This window comes from Gopherus flavomarginatus, chromosome 3 (assembly GCF_025201925.1).
Source record: "Gopherus flavomarginatus isolate rGopFla2 chromosome 3, rGopFla2.mat.asm, whole genome shotgun sequence".
Classification (NCBI taxonomy): Eukaryota; Metazoa; Chordata; order Testudines; family Testudinidae; genus Gopherus; species Gopherus flavomarginatus.
The window spans coordinates 167,893,482-167,917,104 of NC_066619.1; positions in this window are offsets into that span (position 1 = coordinate 167,893,482).

Genomic DNA, 23,623 nt, shown 5'->3' on the forward strand with positions numbered 1-23,623 from the left:
ATTTAAGCATGAACTGTCATCTCTCTGACATGACTATTTTTGCAGTAACAGAGTGGCAAAGGCAATCAACTAAAATTCAGTTTTCTGCAGAGCTCAGGGTTTGTCTACATTTATAGCGCTGCACCGGTGCAGTTGTGCCATTGTAGTGCTTAGTGAAGACACTACCTATTCCGATGGGAGAGCTTCTCCCATTGGCATAGGAACTCCACCTCTGCAAGATGTTTAAAACAAATACAAGGAAGTTCTTCTGCATGCAGCGCACAGTCAACTTGCATAACTCCTTACCTGAGGAGGTTGTGAAAGCTAGGACTATAACAGTGTTTAAAAGAGAACTGCATAAATTCATGGTAGTTAAGTCCATAAATGGCTATTAGCCAGGATGGGTAAGGAATGGTGTCCCTAGCCTCTGTTTGTCAGAGGATGGAGATGGATGGCAAGAGGGAGATCACTTGATCATTGCCTGTTAGGTTCACTCCCTCTGGGGCACCTGGCATTGGCCACTGTCGGTAGACAGATACTGGGCTAGATGGACCTTTGGTCTGACCTGGTACGGCCGTTCTTATGTTCTTATGTTAGCTATGTCGACAGGAGAAGCCCTGCATACATAGCACTGTGTACATAGTGCTGTGTACATCAGGACTTCAGTCAGGATAACTGCGTCACTCAGAGGTCTCGATTTTCAACCCCTCTGTGCAATGAAGTTTTACCGCCATAAATTTGTAGTGTAGACCAAGGATCAGAAAAATTAACTCCAAATTCACTTTGGCCGCCAGATATCTGACTGGATATCTTTTCTAGAAACAGCCTAATGTGTTAAGTTAGAAAACTGCTCCTCAGGGGCTCCTGATGTAACCCAGGTAGCAATGGCCCAGCTACTTAGCATCCAGGCCCACCCAAATATCCAAATCTGAGCAGGGGTGTAGGGCTGCCATAGCATCCCAGAACATCACTCGGGCACTTGAAATTGAGGATAGAGCTGTGCACTTGCCCATCAGAAGGCTATGCTCTGGTAGCTCAGCCTTGCCATTTTCTGAGCTGCCCCACGTGCATGCTCAGCAGGTGAAGCCATGTGTCTGGAGGCAGTAGGGCTAGGAAAAGGGTGTGGTGTCATGGGAGAAGCTGAGCTAGCACAGTCAGTCATTGCCCGTCCACCTGAAAGTCAGGGCCCACCCATATTTCCACTCCTAGCTACACTACTGCCAGGTAGAACACGTTATAAAGAAGCAGGAAACAAAGTTACATGAAGCATTTGCAGCTTGTGTTAAACTGAATTGGGTAGAAATGGATCTGTGCCTATTGTGAGTCAATTTGAGCAGGTTCACTGGATGGCTCCCTGAAGTTTTGAAAATACCTTTCAGCACATTTTTTAAATTATTTGGAACAGGTCAGCATAGAAACTTGGGCCTTAGAGTGCTTGGCTTTCAAAATGTGGAATAAAAACTCAAATGGAATTACATCTGGAAAGATTAGAAATTCATCCCTTTATATATTCAAAGGCAAAACATTTAAGCAAGTCATTAGATGTTTTAAGCATTGTAAATAATGAGACTACAGGAAAGTGAACCCTTTTATTTAACTTGCCACTTCCCTTGTGCTTGCTTTTGAGAGGGAAAGTAGTCTGGCAGCTAGAGGGGAGTGCATGGGAGCAAAGACTCCTGAGTTCTGTTTCCAGGAGGCTAAAATGCCAGGCCCCTACTCTGCCCATTGAGCAACATTCCTTCTTACGGCAAGGTTTTATGAGCACAAGCAGATGTACCCATTACATATAAGAGGTCTGTCTCAACTAGTTACACCACAACTTTTCCCTTCCTTCCCAAGAGCATGAAGGTAAAATTTCAGGAGCTCTGCACATGCTGACACAGCCTCCATAGCTCTGCCAGGAGAAAGAGGCACTAGGGTTCTTTTATTGCTGAACTACGGTAGAACACTTAAGGGCAGACCGACAAAAAGCACGGTAGCTGACAGTTCTGAAACAGAGATTTTAGTCAGGAAACAAGTAGTGGGACCCATCTAGACAGAGTTCCTCTTCTATGCAATAGAGGAGGATAGCATCACCTCCCGAGGCTCCTGAAAACCCCAAATCTCACACACACTTAGTTGTGGGGTGTTTGTTTTTCAGTAACCTGCCCTGGTTGCCCCTTTCTACTCAGGCAGCCTCTCTATAGGGGTTACTGCATCCCTTTCTGTGTGACATGCTAAGGGAGAGAGGAGAACCAGGATGTTTAGATGATAGAGAAGAGTGGAGGGCTGAGGAGAGACAGCCTGGATGACCTTGGAAACTGGAGTAATTAGAAAATGGGATGAAATTTAATAGTGCAAGGGCATGCATTTAGGAACTAACAACAAGAATTTTTGCTATAAGCAGGGGACATATCAGCTGGGAGTGACAGAGGAGGAGAAAGACCTGGGTGTACTGATTGGTCACAGGATGACTATGAGTTGCCAATATAATGAGGATATGAAAAAGGCTAATGCAGTCCTAGGATGCATCTGGCAATGTAGGGACAGGGAGATAGGGAAGTGCTAGTACCATTATACAAGGAAGTGGTGAGACCTCATCTGGAATACTGTGTGCAGTTTGGGTCTCCTATGTTTAAGAAAGATGAATTCAGACTGGAACAGGTGTAGAGATGGGTTACTAGGATGATCCAAGGAATGAAAAACCAATCTTATGGGAGGAGACTCAAAGAGCTTGGCTTGTTTAGCCTAACCAAAAGAAGGCTGAGGGGAGCTATGATTGATCTCTATAAATACGTCAAAGGGATAAATACTAGGGAGAGTGGGGAGTTATTTAAGTTAAGCACCAATGTGGACACAAGAACAAATGGATATAAACTGGCCATCAACAAGTTTAGGCTTGAAATTTCTAACCATCAGAGGAGTGAAGTTCTGGAACAGCCTTCCAAGGGGAGCGGTGGGGACAAAAAACCTAAGTGGCTTAAAGACTGAGCTTGATAAATGTATAAAAGGGATGGAATGAAGAGACTGCCTACAATGTCATGTAGCTGATCTGCAACTGCTAGCAGCAAATACCTGGTGGTGGGACACTAGTTGAGGAGAGCTCTGAGTTACTACAGAGAATTCTTTCCCAGATGTCTGGGGTGGTGGATCTTGCCCCTTGCTCAGTGTCTAACTGACTGCCATGTTTAAGGTTGGGAAGGAACTTTCCCCCAGGACAGATTGGAGGATTGTTTTTTTGGTTTGCTTATTTGTTTTTACTTTTCTCTATAACATGGGGCCTGGGTTACTTGCAGGTTTAAACTTATGTAAATGGTGGATGCTTTCTAACTTGAAGTCTTTAAATCATGATTGGAGGATTTCAGTAACGCAGCCAGAGATTATGAATCTATTACAAGAGTGGGTGGGTGAGGTTCTGTGGCCTGCACTGTGCAGGAGGTCTGACTAAATGATCATGATGGTCTCTTCTGACCTTAAAGTCTACGAGTCTAATGTAATGCTCATTTGGATGAGTTTCATGCCTACGCAACACATTCTGAGGGTCCTGCTGCAGAATTTACATTGAGCCCACCTGTGACCCTTTCCCAGTCAGACTGAACATTCTGATCCCAGGATTATTCAGGTTCTTGTGGGGCTGGCATACATGGTAGTAAGGGGTCAGTGAATATAGAACACAAACAGGATTTGTCTCTTTGGTAATAAGAACTTTCAGCAAAAATTCAATTATTGTGTTAGGTCAAGATCTGCTTCATTGTTCATTGCACATAAGAGGAAACAGTTTTCAGGAGTCTCAGTTCCAGGTAAGCAAGATGTTTTACAGGAAAAGGCTGAGGATGGCAGGGATAAATCATAGGATGCAGGCAACTATACTTCACTTGTCTTCTGAGGCCCTTCATATATCATATCACTTCACACTGCTGGATTAATGACCAGTATGTCAGGACTTTGTTCTCGGGCTACATTCAGCAAAATCACAAGCTTTTCAACACCATATCTGACCAAGATATTTAGGGTGATCTAGGAAGTGGGGGAAGGAGTGAGGATTAAAATGAATAAAACAACATTTCTATACCAAAACAACAAAGCCCCCATCTGAATATCTGCTATATGTGTGTTAATAATATGTTTTCTCTCTTTCCAACATTAAGCTATTTCTGTGCCTTCTTCAATCTGTTACTAAGATCTGTGTCTTACTCTTAAAGTAAATATTTATTGAAGGGCTTTTTTAATATAAATATTCTTCCAAAAACTGCTTATAGCTGACATACGGTGTTTGTGGATGAATGATGATAAGGAAAAGCAGTTGCTAAATAAAGAAGTTGTTCCTTACGCAAGCAGATAATGAAGATGATACAATTATAGTACACAGCTTTATGCTATTTCTTTGGTGGTGTTCCTGCACAGGATCCATGTGTATTGAGAGGTGAGTCTCAGCTGTAAGACTGAGATCTAGACTCAGATATTCTCAAAGATCTGTATCATTTGGATCCATGTACCTTAGTACCTTAGTTCATGACCCTGCAAATCTGTGTCTCAGCCCATGCATCAGATTCTGTTTCTACTTCGCTATCTTTGCTCTACAATAACATCAACCATATCACTTCCCATTCTTTCTTTCTTTCACTTCCATCTTCTTGCCTTCTTCCCTGGTCTCCCATATGTATGGAATAAATTCCTAATCCCCATATACCAACCCCTTTCCCTCTTCACATTCAAGTCTACCAATAAAATCTCACTTTTTCTACTATCAGTCAAATGCTGTTCTACTCCAACACTTTATACCAAGAGAAGAAGATTGGATATCCTAATATGTTCCTCATGTTAATACATTCCTTTGAGTCCTCCGCTGCTTCTTGTCTTATCTCTGTCTGTCTTTCTGGCCTTAGTATTACAATCAGATCTGTGTTGAGGGATCCATACATGATTTCAGTGGGATTCCACATAAGTGTAAGGGTCTGTCCACACAGACCTGATTGCAGGATCAGAATTTTTGATGTTAAGATTCTTGGATGTAAGAATCAATAGGAGACCCCCGGCTGATATCAACCAACTGATGACTACAGTAATTTATGTGGCTGGGAGTTTGATTATGCCTAGGAGTTTATCTTTTCCATTTCACTGTAGCAGTGTCTCTTGATTTGAAAAATTTTGCTGCTAAGAAGAAAGAGCACCAGGAGTTTTGAACCTGATATCTTGGTGGTTTACTTTGAAAAAAGAGGGAGTCCTTTACACATGCTCAGACACATGGAAGAGGTTAATGGGTATTGTGTGTGTGTGTGTGTGTGTGTGTGTGTGTGTGTGTGTGTGTGTGTGTGTGTGTGTGTGATAGTCTCCTTCTTGCATTTGAACTTGCAGATTGTATCAGTATAAAAAACTAGGCTGCGGATACCAATAGCTTATTTCTGCATTTAAAAAAAAAGCCTCTTGCACTCTTTTTTTTTCTTTTATATTTTCCCTTCTATGTTTGTGTCCTTTAAGTGGAATAATTCTTCTCACAAACGAAAAAAAGAAATGGAAGGTTTACTCAGAAGGGACAAGATCAATTAAACAAGATCTGAGATTATCACACCTTAATCTAGCCACTCTGGATTATTTTGGGTCTAATATTATTGCTGCTGATAGGCTTTTGTACTTCTTAACTACGCTTTCCACTGGAAGGACTCCAAAAACCTTTGATTCTGTTCTCATAACACAATTAAATGTACAGAAATTGTACTTAGTTCTGTTTAAAAGAGTCTGTCAGCTTTTGAGATATTCCATATGCTTAAAGAGAGAGACACTGATAAAATCAGTAAGATCACTCACTGTTAAAAACTTTTTAAGTGCACCTACTGTTTGCTAGGTTTTCTGTTATTTCATCTGCTAATGTAGGAAAATTATTACAAAGACCTTTACTTTGAATTTTACTGTGAAATTACAAAGAGAGAAAGATAAATATTATGTGTGATTTGTTACAGGATTCTTATTAGTTTAAAAATGTTGAAATATCATGTTTTTATTTCGATGGTAGGAAAGCAGATTAGAGTATGACATATGTTGCTCTTGCTCAAAGAAGCCAATATTCTATAAAGTCAGAAGTTTACACAGGCTTGATTCAAAGCCCATTTGAAGTCATTTGGAGTCTTTCCATTGACATCAGTAGACTTTGGATCAGGCTCATGTTGTATATTTTGGATTGTAATTGATTTGTATATTTTGGGGGGAAAGAGAACTTAATTGTTTTTTTTTGGTAAATAAATATTAACTAATTGATTTCTGGAGTCCATAAACTGTGTCTGCAACACACTGATATTGTAGAAACCTATGTGATTAAACTGGAAAATTGGAGGTAAGAGCTGCACTGCAGCTCAAAATGCCAAACGTCTGATGCCAAGCTGTACAAGGTCAAGAGGTGGTAATTAACTTCACTTTGCTGGTGGTAGTACTGGAGGTCACTGGAAATTCCCTTAGTCATAAAAATAAAAATGAATCCAAGCCTGAAGGGAAAGCTAAACTGAATTCTTGTTAAATCTCAAGGTTTCTAGAACTGAAATATTGCAGTCTTATATAGACTGATCAGTGCCTTGGCTCTGTCATTCAGGTGTTTGATATTTAATGTTGGACTTGGTGAAGAAAGTTGACTGATTAGGAGGAACAGCAAAGAATCAGTCAAAGATCTTTTGCATAGAGATTTTTGTCCAATTTTCACTGTGCTGTACTGTCTCTAATCTATAGTGAAGCAAATCATGCAGTTGACTCATTGCTCTTTTCAGTTCAGCAACAATACTAGATTCAGTTTCTCTTTCTATGTAGCCTACTGAGATCTATGGGCTTGATAAAACTTTCTTGACTTGGTCCAGGTTCTCTTTTAGGCATGTTGGAGCCAGAACTGAAGGACACCCTTAGCTACAAATGAAACAACCCAACTTGAATGAATGAAGATGAGAGGAAATAATTTAAAATATAGAATTATAAGTAGAACTGGTGGGAAAACTGTCAGTGGAACCATTTTCCATCAGACAATACAGCTCTGTCACAATAGAAATGCTTAATGAACTTGTGTTGCTTTTGGTTAAATTTTCTTAAAAAAAACAGAAGATTTTTTCAATGTGACTGAAATTTTTTGAATGAAACATTTCAATTTTTCACTTTGGAAATTACTTTTCATTTTGAATGTTTGTAAAAAAATCACATTATATATTTTAATATAATACAAAACTTTAAAAGTCAGAGTTGAAACTTTTCAATTTTATTAAAATGAAACTTTTTGACCTACTGAAATGTAATTTTTTTTTGAGAATTTTCCTTGGCAGAGAATCTTGAAATGTGTGGGCTTTGTACCAATTCAAAATGAAGCCAAGTTTTGAAATCTCTAAATCCTTCATGAAATGGAGTAGTTGTTCTCTGGGCAGCTCTGTTCATAAGAACACAGAACTCGAACTTGTAGCTTCCAATTGATACAGCCACATTTGTACTAAGATTTCATAGTGCCAGATCCACATATGATATGAACTGGCATAACTCCATTGACCAAAATGAGCTATACTTATTTACAACAGTTGAGGATCTGGCCATTATTTTTTAAAATACAGTATCAGTGCTGGGTATAGAGCAGGTTTCTACCAATGCAAGCTGCATAAGTAAAAGATCCGTTATTAATGTTTTGAGATACAGAAGGCCAACAGTCAATATAGATGCCACTCTTAATCAACCTGATAATTCATCAAATTGAGCACAGGCCCAAAATAGCAACAAGCTCTTCATAACAGTCTAGAGGTGCTGAATGGCAAATCATCATTGTAGATACCTGAATCTGAGTTTAGTGCTTAAAAGAAATCTTGCATCTCTAACATGAAGACCCTGAAAGAGAACTTTCCAGCTGTGAAAGTCTGCTATTAAAGTATGCAGTATAAAAAAGGGGACTATAGTACAATAAAGATAAAAATATAACAGTGGGTGCTTAATTTAGACCCCCTGAAATTCCCTGAATAACCCATTTCCTGTCCTCTATCCAGTCTACTAAACAAAGCATGCCCGGTAATTACTGAATTATTCCTTTCAGCGAGGAGAGGGAAACATCAGTTCTAGGCTTATGTTACTTTACATTCACCCCCATTATCATTACTAGCTATACCTAATAGGCTGATAAATGGAGTATTGCTACTGTCAGTGACTAAATAGCACTTAATGTTCCATTTTGAAGATCAGGAAATCAGAAGTAGGTGGAGAGCCATTTGATGGCCATTTGTTCAGTGACACAGACTTATAATCAAGGAAATTTATGATGAAGGTTCAGTTACATCGAAGATTCTATCTGAAAATGTAGCTGTGAAATCATGCAATGTATTCAATAGCTTTAGGCACAATAACCCTTGACCTTATTATCACAGCCTCTAAAAACAGGATTAAAAATAAAGCCTATTTCCCTACCTCTTGTCCCTGTGATATTATCTTGGTGTATTTAACGGAAATGTAAAGGCTGCTAGGTAGAGTGGGTTGACTTTATTGCCGTATGTAATGGAGCAGGTTCTCTAATCTCTGCTGGTATAAATCGGTGAGGCTCTCTTGACTTCAGAGTGGAGCTGCATGAATTTACAGCAGTAGGGAATATGCCCCTGTAATTAGAAATATTTTCAAACACGTCTAAAGGTTGTAATGGAATAAGTACACTTACAACACACCTATGGAGAACTAAAATGGTCAATCTGCAGTTTAGTAGTGCTGAGACATACGTGATAAAAAAATCCTGATATTACCTTGTGTCCACTGCCCTTAAGTATCTTCTGTCTTGGTATAAACCACTCAAGGATTAGCCCAGCCCTTGTGCCACTTATGGTTATAATCACACATAATGCTGCCATCATGAGACACAGTATGTATTGGGTCAGTTTGTTCATATTGTTTCATCAGTGTTGTTTCATGAGGGGAAGAAAACAAAAATAGGAAAAAAAGAAAAACATCAGAGGACATCAGAATGAGAAGAAAAGCATATTCGCTCTTGACTCAACAGAAGGATAGAAGAGGAGTGTAATGAAATGGCCTATAAATCTCCTCTTCCTATATTTCCTGTGACTGCTTACCATCACCTCTGCAACAATCATTGTGTACAGTGCTGCTTTAATTCCACCATTTCTGAAATCCTCAACCATATCTCTTCTTCTGAAATTTTGAGTCCTGTCTTTTTGGACCATCTATCTCCCCAGACTCCGACATGTGCAGAATGCGGATGACTACCTTCTCATGGAGATGGAATCCAGCTGCAAAGCTTAGATCTGTTTTCAATACTCAACACTACAGGATTTCAGATCCAGGGGGTTGATTCCAACTTTTTATAAAGACAGGGAACAGCTGCAAGACTGAGATCTGGATTTAGGTCTGGGTTTTGAAAATCCTCTTATGTAAAGTTATTTGAAACTGGACTTTTGATTCAGGCCTTTCTCTCCTTCACATAAGTAGAAGGAAATTAGACCACATTGTTTCATTAGTATTAAGTAATGTGGCAGGCAGGTAGAGTTTTATAAACAGATCTTTATTAAATATGCTGAATGGCCAGTGTTAGACAGTGACATTCTGTGGTTTAAGAGACAGCAGCTTGGCCTTTGCTTGCTTTTCTGAGCCCTGGTGTCACACTGAATTAGATCTCTTCTTTCTCCAGTCCCATTCATTATAATATACATGTCACCCTATCATCAGACAGCTCAACATTCATTTCACAGTCCAGTTCAAAATCGTCCACTTTTTTACTGACATCATGAATCTTTTCTCTCCTAACGCCTCCCTGCTCCATCCAGTTCTTTAAAATAGCCTTTTCTTTGTCCCACCACACCTATCTCACCACTGTTGCTGAGAGATCCTTCTCCTCTGCAGTTCCTGCCATCTGGAACACATTTCCTCTAGCCTCACTGACTCTCCAACTCGTTTCATTTCCCTCCTGGTTAGCGAGGTGATGACTTGCCAGAAGTGACATTTCAGTGCCATTAGAGAAGTGGGGGTCAGGGAAGCAGGGTCTCTGGGTCCCTGGGGAAATTGTTATGTGGAAGGCAGTTAGGGAGTACGTATTGAGTCCCACCTTGTACTAGGGCAAATACAGCCTTAGCAGCTCAAGCATCAATAGCACTCAACCCAAGCAATAGTACACCTGCCATGCTACTGCAGCCCATGTCAAGACACTACCACGGTTCTCCAGCCCCCATCAGGGCCTGACATTTACACAAGCATCAACATCCTATTCATTTCTTTCTATCTCTCTCAATACCTTTCATGTCATCTCCTTTACATGAAACATCCTTCCAGTACTTTATCCCCCTTTGCCCTCCTCTTCCTCTCTCACATGCATTCCGATCCATCCTGATCCACACTCCTTCCAGAGGGTCACAGAAAGAAAAAAGAAAATTAAACAATGATCATTTAACTAAGGGGGAGTAGATTCCTCAGGTTCTTCCCATGTGTGTTGTCTCATTTGTACATCTTTTAAACTGTCTTGATATTTGTGTCTTGTATAGCACTTAGCATACTGTTAATATTTACCAAATGATACTAACAATCATCCCAGACCTGCCTAAACTATGGGAAGAAGAGACTCTTTGTGACCTACTGTAAAAGAAGTCTTCAAATTAATGAGAGGAATGAACACAGTTGATGATTTCATACTTATTTTGATGACAAGAGAACTAATGGCCTTAGTTTTTCCCAGTGATTTTAATTTTTAGTGGTGAAATTCTGGACCCACTAAAGTCAATGCAAAACTCCCATTGACTTCAATAGGGTCAAGATGTCACCCTTGATATGTACTAACCTTTTACTACTTGATGTATCTTCATCAGCCCCACAATTTCTTCTTATGCTATCATAATAATTACCCTAAAAAAAAATCTCAGACATTGTCTGTATAAAGTTTTTAATACATGGAAAAAGAAGGGTGTTTAGTTTTAATTGAAGTCAATGGGAGTTGTGAGATTCCTCAGCAATTTACACCCTAATGAAATAACAAAATAATAATGACAAAATGATCCTCAAGGACTCAAATAAATGATTAATTAGAGAACTTGAGAAAATCCTCTCTCAACCTTCTCCAACCCACTCCTTAGGGCAAAAACCTACTTTCCACTTCATATATGTTTCCTGATACTCTCGGTCTTTGCATCTGCTTGAATAGTGGTAAGGTTATTAAACATTTTATATATTTTACTTTCCATACTCAATTCACTTTGTGTTCTCTTAAAAGCCCTTAGAATATATTAGAAAGCAAGACTTTCTCATGAGCCTCTGCCTCTGCTCCTGTTACTCCCATTTCTCCCTGAATTTGCTGGAGCAACTTCAGCCTTGGGCAATTTGTAGTATGAAAATCTTGATAAAAGTACTGCTTCTGCCCCCCATTGAAGAGGTTTTGATTTTTAGTCTGGTGAGAGAAAGATCAGGCCTGAAGTCCATCAGTTCATTTTACTTTGGATCAGACTGGGAGCACAAAAACTTCCACTGGCTTTTGGAAAGAAATGTAGGAAATGTAAATAATGTAAGAAATGTAAATAATGTTACCAAATCCCAAGGTTCTTGCTGAGTTTTTACTCTGTCTTCACTTAGGTAAGAAATCCAGCCAAGTCAACGAGAGCTCTTCCTGCTTCCAAATGGGTAAGAAATACCATAGACATTTTCTCTGGGTATTTATTATTGATTATTGCTACTATTACTTAATATTCAAAATGCAGGCATGCCCAAAGATGGTAGGCTTGGCACAAACACGTAAAAGCTACCAGAAGAAGGACAGTGCCTCTGGGTACTCCCATAGTTATGGATCCCCTTAAAGCTGCTGTCCCCGCTAAAGTGCCCCAATTCAGCAAGGTACTTAAGCCCATCTATATCTTTAAGTGCCTGAATGGTCCCTCACATGCTGAACAAGTAGATCCATTGCAATCAATGAGACTAATCATGTGCTTAATTTAGGCACATGCTAAGTACCAGGCCGAAGCCAAAGCGAGCAGCTGCTTAAACAGCTGTAATATAGTCCAAACATCAGCAAAGCAAGAAGGCTCTTTTATAGTTCATTATCGATTCTGTTAAGGTTTATTATTTACTACCTAAGTAATATCCATCAGTGAAAATAATTTTTTAAAATAAATACATAATGAGAATGGGGCTGCCCTATGATATGGATGTTAGCAGCACTTAGAAAGGAAAGAGCTCTCTAAGTCACCATTCAATTTGTCCTTGGTGAGTTATGAATCTTTCTTCCACTAATGGTAGAAACATTCCTACCTGGGTATAGAGCCTCATTATGTATTTCTCTCCATATCTATGCATTTAACTTTCCACTTTTTGTGTCAGTGATGCTAAAACAAATGTTTATAAAAGCACAGGATCTAAGAATATTTTCTTGGCCTTTCATAAGTAGTTTGCAGAGTGTGAGTTTAGTAGACTGATTGCTGTGGTCATCAGGTATGCAATATACAGTGCATAGAGTTCTTTCTGCTCTTATCTGTAATATTATTTTGTTGCCATCAGGATTGCCAGCAGATAGCTGATTTCAAAGTTTTCCTTTCTCGCCTCTCATGCATTACATCATGTCACATTTTCTCATCTAACAAACCAGAATAATGTCTGATAACACTGTGTATTTAACTTCTGGAAAAGCTTTTATCCTGGGCTGGAAAGCTGCTATCAACTTTGATGCTATCTTACTCCAAATTTTGGGCAGATGGAAACACAAATGGGGTGTCAGTGAGAAGAAGGGAATTCTTAACACTTAGCAGCAGCCTCTACGTCTGTGTTATTTGTTTAAAAAAGAACATATTGTACAGCTAAGGAGGAAATGATTATACTGATCTGAATAATAGAAGATTAAGAGGCATATATCCAGTACTGCAAAATCTTCAAATGGTTGAAGGGGGAAAATAAGTATTGTAGATTAAAGCATCATGTGCAATGTGCTGAATTACCTGTAGGAGATCTGAATACCTGCAAACATAACCCACTTATCTCCCTAGAAACCCAAGACCAAAATATTGCATAGCAGGAATGTTAAAATGTAAATAACATGTCTTTTTTTAAAAAAAACCACTGAAGTAGGAAAAGAATAGAACTAGTAACCAACAAACCTCAACAAAAACACAACCATTTTAACCACAGGTCTTTGTAAACTGCAGCGTTTTGAATTTCCCAGTTGTGTCCATATGCTGCTTTCTAGTGAGGATAGGTAAAAAATAAAATCCTCAAGACTATGCTATCTCAGATCATCAGGAGGTGATGTACCACCTTGTTAAATATGGGTTGTGCCATGACACATTCTGACCAAGGACAGACTTTTTTTTCTTCTTCTTCTTTTCTGTTGCACATGGACTTATTCACATCTCCAGCCCCTTCTCATAGAGTCTATTCAGTACCTTTAACTAGATTTATTTGAGAACTTCACTTGCCTTGTCTCCCATTGTAGCCCTCTACCACGGAGTATTAGTGTTATGGTTAATAACAATAGATAGATAGATAGATAGATAGATAGATAGATAGATAGATAGATATTTTGTGACACTGTTGATCAGGCAAAATGGTATTTTAATGAACCTTGAATAACTGAGGACAAAAGCAGAATCCATTGGCCCTTGACTTACAACCTTTTAGAAAGTGACTTTGCCTTATTTCCTTCAAAGTTTCTAAGCAAAAGAAAGGACAACAGCAGGCTTTTTCAGCCACAAGTTCATTCATTGGCAAAGGAATACATGAAGGTCATTGAAAAGCTCGAATGGAAGGAATTCTTCTTGAGTGAAGCATCTGATTCTGTAGGAGTTTTGTCCTTGGTTGGTTTAAATGTGATGCTGCAGAGTGAGGCTAGGAGTTCAAACCAAGACAGAGACAAAGCTGACTAAAACAGAACATCTGCAACCTCTCCTTAAGGGATATGCTAATATTTCTCTCTCTCTCTCTCTTTCTCTCTCTCTCTCATTGTTGTCCTTGTTGAGGAAAATGTATACAAGCAGATTCATATCCTTTGGGTATGCAGGGGCATTTGTTCTTTACACAGGCACCTTCAGGAGAAATCAGAATAGAATTCCAAATGCTAAGCATTTAAGTGATTATTTGAATTGTCCTCAAAATCATATGATATTTCCATAGCTTACTTGAAGAATTGTTACACTAGCACCACAGGAAATAGCCTAAAAGGGAAATGTTACTTTGTCATACAAGAGAGGTTGTCTGGTATGGCTGTACTTTAAAATAAATTAATAAATAAGCAATACTTAAAAGAAGTGAAATGATTCCAATCTGAACAAAATGTCATGGTTGTTCCCAGAAATATCACAACATAGGAACATGGGAAAATGAGATAAAACTCTGCTGAAAATGGGTATGTCCCATGATAGCTTTAGTCAGCTATGGCAGGAAAAACAAAGACATTTCTCACTGTACAATAGTAATGTATACTGGGCAGGAATAAAGGAATAAATTTAGGGAAGTCACACTGACATAATATTATAATGCAAATTTCCATTTGCTCTAGTGAAACCATGAAAACCCTCCCTAATCTACACCAACTTTAGTTACTCTTCTAATGGTGCTTATTGCCAGTTTGCCTGCTTTTTGATATGTAAAAGAGTGTATCAGTAGAATATTGCAATTGAAAATACATGAGCACAGTTTAGAGAGTATGACTTATGGTCAGGCTCTTATACTGTGGGCATCTTTTTTTTTTTTTTGAAAGTTCTGTAATAAAAGGTGGTTCAGTTTGAAATGCTGTCTGATTCCACTGAATGGTTGTGAATAGTAAAGTATTTCAATAGAGAAGGAGCAGTAAGTAAACAAATTAGTAAATTCAGGTCAAATGTTGTGCGATGAGCCAGAATTTTGGGAATGGGTGCAATTATACCAATCTGCAGAAGAAACAACGTGACCTTTAGAATGTTATTAATTTGTGATCATGCTACCTGCAATCCACATGAAGTAAAATAAATGTGGCTTTGGGGCTATGGGCCCCATACTGAATCGATATAAAAACTGAACTGACATAAAAACGTGGATCCAAACATGTCAAAACTTCAGGACAGTTTGAATCTAAATCTAGATTTGAATGGAGATCTGAGATTTGCAGTTGGTCTCTTGTTGAAATCAACCAAGTCAAAAATATAGATTTGATTCTTCCCTCAAATTTTGAAACAGTTTAAATCTGAATCCAAACTTTGTAGTTTAGGCTCAAACCTAAATAGTACAGAGGTGTTATGATCTAGTGGTCTATGATCCAAGAACATCTGAATTCTAATGGCAGCTCTAATACTAACTCCTCCTATGACCTTGGGCAAGTAACCTGACCTCTCCGCTTACCCCATCTCTTAAATTGGGATAACGATTTCTACCTTCCTTGCAGGAGGGGTTTGTGAGAATTAATCATTTAATGCTTGTAAAGTGCTTTGAGGATGAAAAATGCTAAGTGCTAAGTATTATTATTACTGTATATATCATGGATAAGTTCTTGAAATAAAGTCACATTGTCCTTTCCCCCCTGTTCTGGCAGGCAATCAAAGAAGCCGTGAGGGAAAAAAGAGCCAAAAAGTGCAGAAATGGGAAAGCTGTGAGGCAGAGCAAGTACTGGGGGCTGAGGTGCATTTTCTTGCAGCAGAAATAGAGGGAAAAGAGCAGCAGAATATTACAGTTCTCACAAGAGGAAGAACTGATAGAACGATCCTTGAATCCTCCTGCAATAAGTCCTCTGAGAAAGAGTAAAGGACTAATAGCACACTTGAGAAGATGGGTCCAGGTCAAGGGCTGAGGGACAGGTTACTTGTAGACAGTTGAAGCCTGGGTGAATAAGGAGGCATGTTGAACCTGAGGAAACCAGACTAATGAGAAGTTGCTGAGCTGGTACCAAGAGCGCAGACCTTTGTTGTGAGGACTAGACCTCCCCCACAGGGCAATATCTAGGCACATCAAAAGCATTTGGCCTTACCACAGTTGATCAGCCAAGTCATTGCTGGAATTTAACTATATATTTTAGGTACTTTTATTACCCCCACTACTATAATACCTGCATTATGTCCATTTTGCAGATGAGAAAGTGAGGCGCAGGATGACTAAATGGCTCGCCAAAGGTCACACACATCTGTGGCAGAACCAACACTTCTGAGTCCCAGGATAGTACCCTAACTGTTAGACCATGCATAAGAGGTAATGAGATAAAACCCATTCTTCTTCAAGTACTTGCTCATGTCCATTCCACTTTAGGTGTGTGTGCTCGCAACATGCACCGGTGCCGGAAGTTTTTCCCTCAGCAGTATTCGTAGGGGAGTGGCTCAGGTGCCCTCTGGAATGGGGCCTGTATGGAGTGGTATAAGGGGCACTGCTGGCTTCCACCGCCCTCAGTTCCTTCTTGCCGCCAGTGACGGTGCATGGAACGTTTGCTCCTCTTACTAGCATTGCTTAGGCTTTGTTTGTATGAACTAGAGTTCTTGAAAAGTTAGTGTACATAGTAACTGAGTTAGTTAGTCCTTAGCAGTAGTTAGAGTTTTGTTAGTCCCATTGTGGACTTAGCCAGGTGACAGGGCATGCCCCGGTCCCCAGACTTTAAGCCCTGCAGTCGCGGCAAATGGTCCATGCCCATGAGTGAAACGCATAATCGCTGTCTCAGGTGCCTCGGTGAAGGGCCCATAAGTGATAAGGGTTGAATCTGCAAGTCCTTTAAACCTAGGACTAAGAAAGAGCGTGAGATCAGACTCAAAGCGCACTTGATTGAGTATATGCTTACTCTAGCCCCGGAGCAAAGGTCTGACTCAGCACTCAGCACCCAGCACCGCAGCATCGGTACATAGTGTGCCGCTAGTGCCATTGCCAAGCCAGCACCGATCCCCGTCCATGGCCCCAGCCAAGAAGTCAAAGCCCGATAGGGGATGGTCTCCTACTTCCCACAAGGGAAAGGATAGGGCTGGAAGCGAGCTAAGACCCACGCCGGATGGCTCATCTCCCCCGTCGGGAAGTCGGGTCTCAGCTCATGTCGAGCAATGCAGCCCACCTCATTCCTTGCTTGGAAGCCCGGACATAGAGACAGTCCTTCATTAGTATTAGTGCCATCGACCCCTGAAGTGCTCCAGGCTGTGCAGGAGATCCTGAAACTCCCGGTTCCACCCACACCAGCCCCAGTGATGCCCAGACCTCAGGACAAGCTTACCTTGGGATCTTTTCATCTGCCGTCACCCAACTGGCACTGCTCCCCATCACAGCGGATGTCCTGCCACCATTCACCTGCTAAAAGCCATCATGCCTCTGAGTTAGGGAGGCAGATGCAGCGAAGTCCTCTGTGGTCATCCGACCTTGGGCACCGGCAGCGGGATTTGAGGTGGACGTCGCTGGTTACCTGGCACAGAACCATGGAGGCATGCGCTTCCCAGCAGGAACATCAGGACATGCCCTTTGCATCACTGGAATGCTGTTACAGATCCCGGAAATGATTGGAGGACTGGAGCTGCGGGCTTCACCAACAATCCCTGAGACGGGTGTCACTGTGTTCAGGGAGATCCCCCCAGGTGCCCGGCCTGGGATACCTCTAGGTCCCACTCCTTGTCCCAGTACCAGTCTCGAAGTGCAAGGCATGGATCATCGGTCTCCCGTCCCGGATTTGCTGATCACTGCTGGTCACCAAGGTCCCCATGGAGGTGCACGTCCCGCTTGGACCGGTTCTCCTCTAGACATGACCGCAATAATTGCCAGGCATGGGGTTGCTTCTCCAGTGGATCTGGGTCACCGGGTAGCAATCGCTCCAAATATGGCTCTGGTACAGAGCAAGGCTCCATATCGGCAGGGCAGTCTCCCAGACCCTTGGTACTGCCTGCATTGTTGGTACCGAAACCTTCCCCGGGGCTCCAGGCCCAGTGGCTGGGCCCATGATACCCTTGGAACTTGTCGGGGTTCACCCATCCCTCGTAGTCTGCCTACTCGGTGTTGGGAGCCTTGGACAGACCTGTTGCCTCGACGACCCATCTCCCTCTGGTGCTTGAGACCCCTGGGGATAAGACCCTGCAAGTCAATGTGGACCAAGGGGAACAGCCAGATGGACCACCAGTAGGTGGTGTGGAACCCACAGTACCTGCCTCCTCATCATCATCGCCAGATGAGGCCATCATGGAGCCCCTCACCCAGTTCCTCAGGATGACACTGAGGCGCATCAGGAGCTGTTGAAGAAGATCGTGTCCAGCCCTTGCCTGCAAGCAGAGGAGTTGGAGAAGCAAGTGGACTCCCTGTTCGATGTCCTCTCCTCCACCTCCCCCACTAAGGTGGTCCTTCCCCTTCATGAAGGGGTATTGAAGATATCCAGATCCTTGTGGCAAACCCCCTCTTCTCTGTACCCCATTTCTAAATGGGCAGACTAAGGGGCACAAATACCTTTACTCTCATCCTGCCCCAAATTCCCTGGTGGTCGAGGTAGTTAACCACAGGGAACACCAGGGGCAACCCATAGTTACTCCCAAAAATAAAGACCCCAGGAAACTAGACTTGTTCAGACAAAAAATGTATTCCTCATCTAGCTTACAGTTGAGGGTGGCTAACCAGCAGGCCCTCCTTGGCCGCTATGACTTTATTATATGGCCAAGTTTGAGAATGCCCTCCCAAAAGGTTCCTGTAAAGAATTCCGGGCGATCCTCGATGCCAGAGTGGGCCTTCAAGTGGCATCTGACACTGAAGACTCCGCTGCCCGCACCCTGGCCTCCACCATCTCCATGTGGTGAGCGTCCTGGCTGCTCCTCTCCGGATTGTCCTCTGAGGCTCAGCAGTCGATTCAGGACCTCCCCTTCGATGGCCAGGCCCTGTTTGCAGAGCAGATTGACAACAAATTACATGGGCTGAAGGACTCCCAAACCACCCTAAAAACTCTGGGTCTCTACATTCCAGGGCCAGCATGTAAGCGATTCAAACCACAACTTCCCCAGGGGTAAGGGTGCCAGCCCTGGCAGGAGCCACCGCACAAAAAGCCCAAGGGCTATAGATGGTGCACAAGACACCAACCCCTACCATCTGCCCAGTCAGGCTTGACCCGCTCCAAGCAAGGAGCTAAAACCTCATTTTGAGGATACACCTGAGGGCGACCTACCAGTCTATTTCCTGGATCTGATTTTCCCAACTTTTTGCAGTCCCGGCGTGGTCGGTGATAACTTCAGACTGCTGGGTCCTCAGTATGGTGGCACATGAATGAGACGTAATGGAGATGTTTATTTCTCAAGATTTAGGAATATTTGTTATACCTCTCTGAGTTACACGAACTATTTTGATTTGCTAAAGGTTGAGAGAGAAATTGCTGAGTCTTAGTAACTAATTGGGTAGGCCTTTTGTTGCATTCTAAGAGATACCTTCCCAGTCATAACATATAAAGGGTGTTTCTGTTGACAACTTACAAGATTAAAATGAAATCTGACTTAATGTGAAAATATATGAGGCCAACAATGTTCTAGGTGTTTGAAAGGCATGAGGATAAAGGTTGTATGCTCTTTGGGGGAAAGAGCTATCTTTTACTTATGTATTTGTACAGTATAACTGTCTTGAACCATGCCTGGAGCTCCTAAGTGCTACCACAGTACAAAATAATAAATAAAAGATCCTGAATCTGCTCTCATTTACACCACTTTTATCTCACTTATGACACTTGTAAGACAACAGCATTACTCCACTAGCGTTACTCAGGATCAAATCCAGGGTCTCTATCCCAAATAGCTTACAGTCTACTCTGCAGAAAGAGACTGTTTCTCACTGCAGTAAGGGTACAATAAATTGCTGTAACAAATCTTCAGGAATCTGAACAAGGCAGTTTTAAACCGCAGGCTGCATGTAGAGCCAAAGAGAAAAGTGAGAGAGGAAAACCTTAACAAATGAGAAGGGTTGGTTTAAAATGGTAAGGAAAATATAGTATTCCTCCTGCAGCACCCCTACTAAGAAAAATATTGCCTTTCTCTTCACCTAAATATATATAGCTCCATTACGGTAGTACAGTAAGTTAGCAGAGATGGTTTATGTGAGTATGATTTAGGGTTAATGAGATTTTGTCAGGGTTTTTTTAATTGATCGTTTTGTAAGGGGAGGGGTTAATAGAAAAATCAATGTTTTAAACTTACTGTTTCTTAAGATGTTGGTTACCATTCAAAGACTTATTACATCTTCACTCTTAGGTACAGTGCAAACTCTCACAGGCCATTGCAAAAGCAAACACGTATAATTTATGAGCACTCTCAATTGTAATAATGTCTTACTTGCATTCCATTTAATTTTAAAAAGACATTTAAGCATTTTTGTCCTCCAACTATACCAGGGCCATCCAAACATTGCTCATCCAGGGGTCACATTAGCAACCCTTCAGCAGCTGAAAGCTGCTCCTGTAAGTGAGCAGGGCACTCTGAATGACTCAGCAACCAGAAGTGTGGTAGTTCAGGGCTTGATTCTGCGAGTATTACCCTCATTGACTGGGAAGGAAGGGCTGCAGACTCAAGCCTGCAATGAGGCAATCTGAGCTTCATACCAGTGCTTCTCCTTTGGCTGCTGGCAGCATATCGAATAATCTTGTGGATTTTTATTTCGTGTTAACGCATTATGAAGAAACTGGTCAAAGTTGGGTGACTAAAGTTACATTCCTAAACCCAGTGAGGCACCTAATCAGTAGTCTGATGCTGAGGGATGCTGTATGTTCAGCAGCTCCATTTGATTCCAAGTTTCACAGTTTTGCACTCTGCTGCCATAAATGATCAAAGAAAGGTTCCTTTTGAGACTTGTAGGTCAAGATTTTTTTTAAAAAATGCCTGAAGTTAGTGTTCTTAGTGTGCATTTAGGCACCTGGGTAAGTGCTTTAATTTTGAAGGTACTGAGCATACAGCAACTCTCATTAACATTGTAAAATCAGGGTACTTTTTTAGGTGTCTAAGTGCAGACGCAGAAGTCCAAGTTTCAGCACCACTTTTTAAAAGTCTGGGCTGCGTTCTATAGAGTCCTCGTGTCTGTCTGATTAATGAACCTGCATATAGGGCACAATATAGGCCACAGTAATAACTAGGACATATTTTACAAGTAGTATCATGGCTAAGAGGTGTGAAAACATTATCTAAGTTATATTACAATATGGGATTTTTGCAAAATATGAGGGATCCTGGGATTTCAATCATGCATCCAGGGAAGAATACACCCATCAGAAACTAAGATATTAGTTAATGTTTGTGTGGCACTTTGAAAAAGTTCCTCACTATGTAAGTGTCTATTACTGTTATGTGCCTAAGCTGCAAAGTTTAAATCTGGAACTTCCCTTGAGTTCTGGCTGTTCACTTCCTGGAGGATTGGTTTAGCACATTGTATTTTCTTGTTGTTGTTGTTGTTGTTAACAATAAATAATTATGTAGCACTTGTATAGTGCTTTTCAACCTATCACATTACAATGTTAGGATCCATATTCCAGTCAGATCTAATATCTCTGAAGTCTGGAGGTTCTCACCTCCACAGTATTTGATTCAGGTCTATTTCGAATTATAAATGAAAATTTAATCATGGTGAACTGAGATTTTCAGAAGTGAGGAGTACTGGCCTAACTGCTGCAATGAAGCCAATCACATTTTACTATTAAATTAAATGGTAGCAATGTTAGGCCAACATTGAGGATTTTTAATTGTCAAACCCTTGAACTACAGCTAAGGTAGAAGACAAGAAAATATAAAAATACAGTTCGCTATTCTCAATTTCTACCCTACTACTATACTATACTATAGGACATTCACTAACGTAATACAGATACTCCGTTTGGACTACAGTTTAACATTTCCAAGGCAGATCTTGTACATGTCTTAACTTAATTACGTAGAAATTCCTAAACCAGAAAACCTTGGTGTTATAAATCAATTGAAGTTGTTGAATGACAACAATGTATTTAACTATCTCATCATTTACAAAACCCAAGCGCTTAAAAGCAAGGACATGAAGACTAAAGTACATCATAAATCTTACACTGTCCATGTAAAAACAAATGATTTCTATCAAATAATGCATATTTCAACACAAAAATCCCACCTTCACTCTGTGCTGGCTTCTCTGGAATATGAAAACATGCCTACTGCTACATCCTTCTGTGGGATGCAGTTTACTCCCACTCTATATTGGATCTACGCCTCAAGCTAGAGCATATGGTGAGGTGGGCCCATAGCCTACCTCCCCACTGCTTCTCCCTGATCCCTTTGGGATGCTGTTTGCCCCAGTAGATTAGATGTGAAGCTGGCCTTGCTCTTCTCAGAGCACAAGGACTGAAATTCTTCGTGGTCCTTAGGTGAGGGCTCTCTATGCTGTCGCTGTATTCTGTGAACACACACACACACAAACACACACACACACACACACACACTAGTCATACATTATCTTGCCCAATAAGAGCTCTAATAAAACAAGTGCATGATTGTTTGCAAAGATATTTTACCTTAATCCACTCGTAATAACAAAAGGATTCTGCAAGAAGCCTGCCAGCCACCACTGACAATAGTTAGTATGAACTTTGTTAGTAACAGTTCATCAAAAACTGTACGCCATATTTAGTCTTATTGGCCCCAGTCTTGCTCCCATTGAAGTCTCGTGGGAACAAAACTGGGCAAATTGAATTCAATGGGATTTTTGCCAGAGTGAAGACTGGATGAGAACTGTAGATGTAGGCCCAAAATGTCTGCAGGAAATTTACAGTAAAAGTTAAGCAGATACTTCTGATGGAAATCTGATGGCATATCATACCAGAAATGTCACTGAGACATGTAATCACTTGGCATCATATGCTTCACACCAAATAAAAACACAAGTGGTTTTGTGCAGTGATTTGCACAATGGGGTCCTGGTCCATGGCACTCCTAGGCACTATGATAATACAAGATAATAATAATAATTTGCAGAAAGGGAGGTATCTGCTGCCTAGCAACAAGTCCTTGTTGATTTCAGGCTGCCTCCAGAAGTATGCCATTCTGCAATAAAGCAGAAGTCACTCAGCCTGGGAATACAGGATCTATTTCTTAAAATTTATGATTCTCTGTTTCAGGGCAGCTCTATTCTTCTCACAGAATTTGGTATCAAATGGCAGAATGGTATCAAATGGCCATTTGCTTTCTTCTTAGCACACCAAATTCTGTCACCCTTACTCATGGTGAGCAGTACCTTTACTCCATTGATCTTCCACTTGTGAAATAAGGTACTACTGTGTGCTAGAATCTTGCCCCATATAAAGAAATTAAGAGCCTTACTCAGCATGAGTAAAAAAGGTGCAGAATCAGTCCCCAGTGTAATATCTTCTGTGTATTACATTCAGACTACGTTATGAATGTATTTGTAACATCATGGATAATTCAGTTACATGAAATTGAGTCAGTCATCTACGAGATACAAACTTTGTAATAACTTAATGATCTCTTTATATCTCTGATTAATATATATGAGATTTTTGTCATCAAAATTGAATCAAACTTCATTTAAATTATATAAGTAAAATAAAACAAATTCTTCTTTCTTTATATTAAATATGATCATGTAGTAAGGGCCTCTATAGTTTCATTTGATGGTAAAATGCAAGAAGTAAGAAGAGAAGCCGTAGAAGAGAGAAAATTCCAGGAGAGGGTATTAGACAAGAGAAGTAATCAGATTGTAACTTCAATATATTCTTTAAAATCTGATCTCAAGCAAATGTATGTGCACATAATGCAAGAAGATGGCCAGATATTAA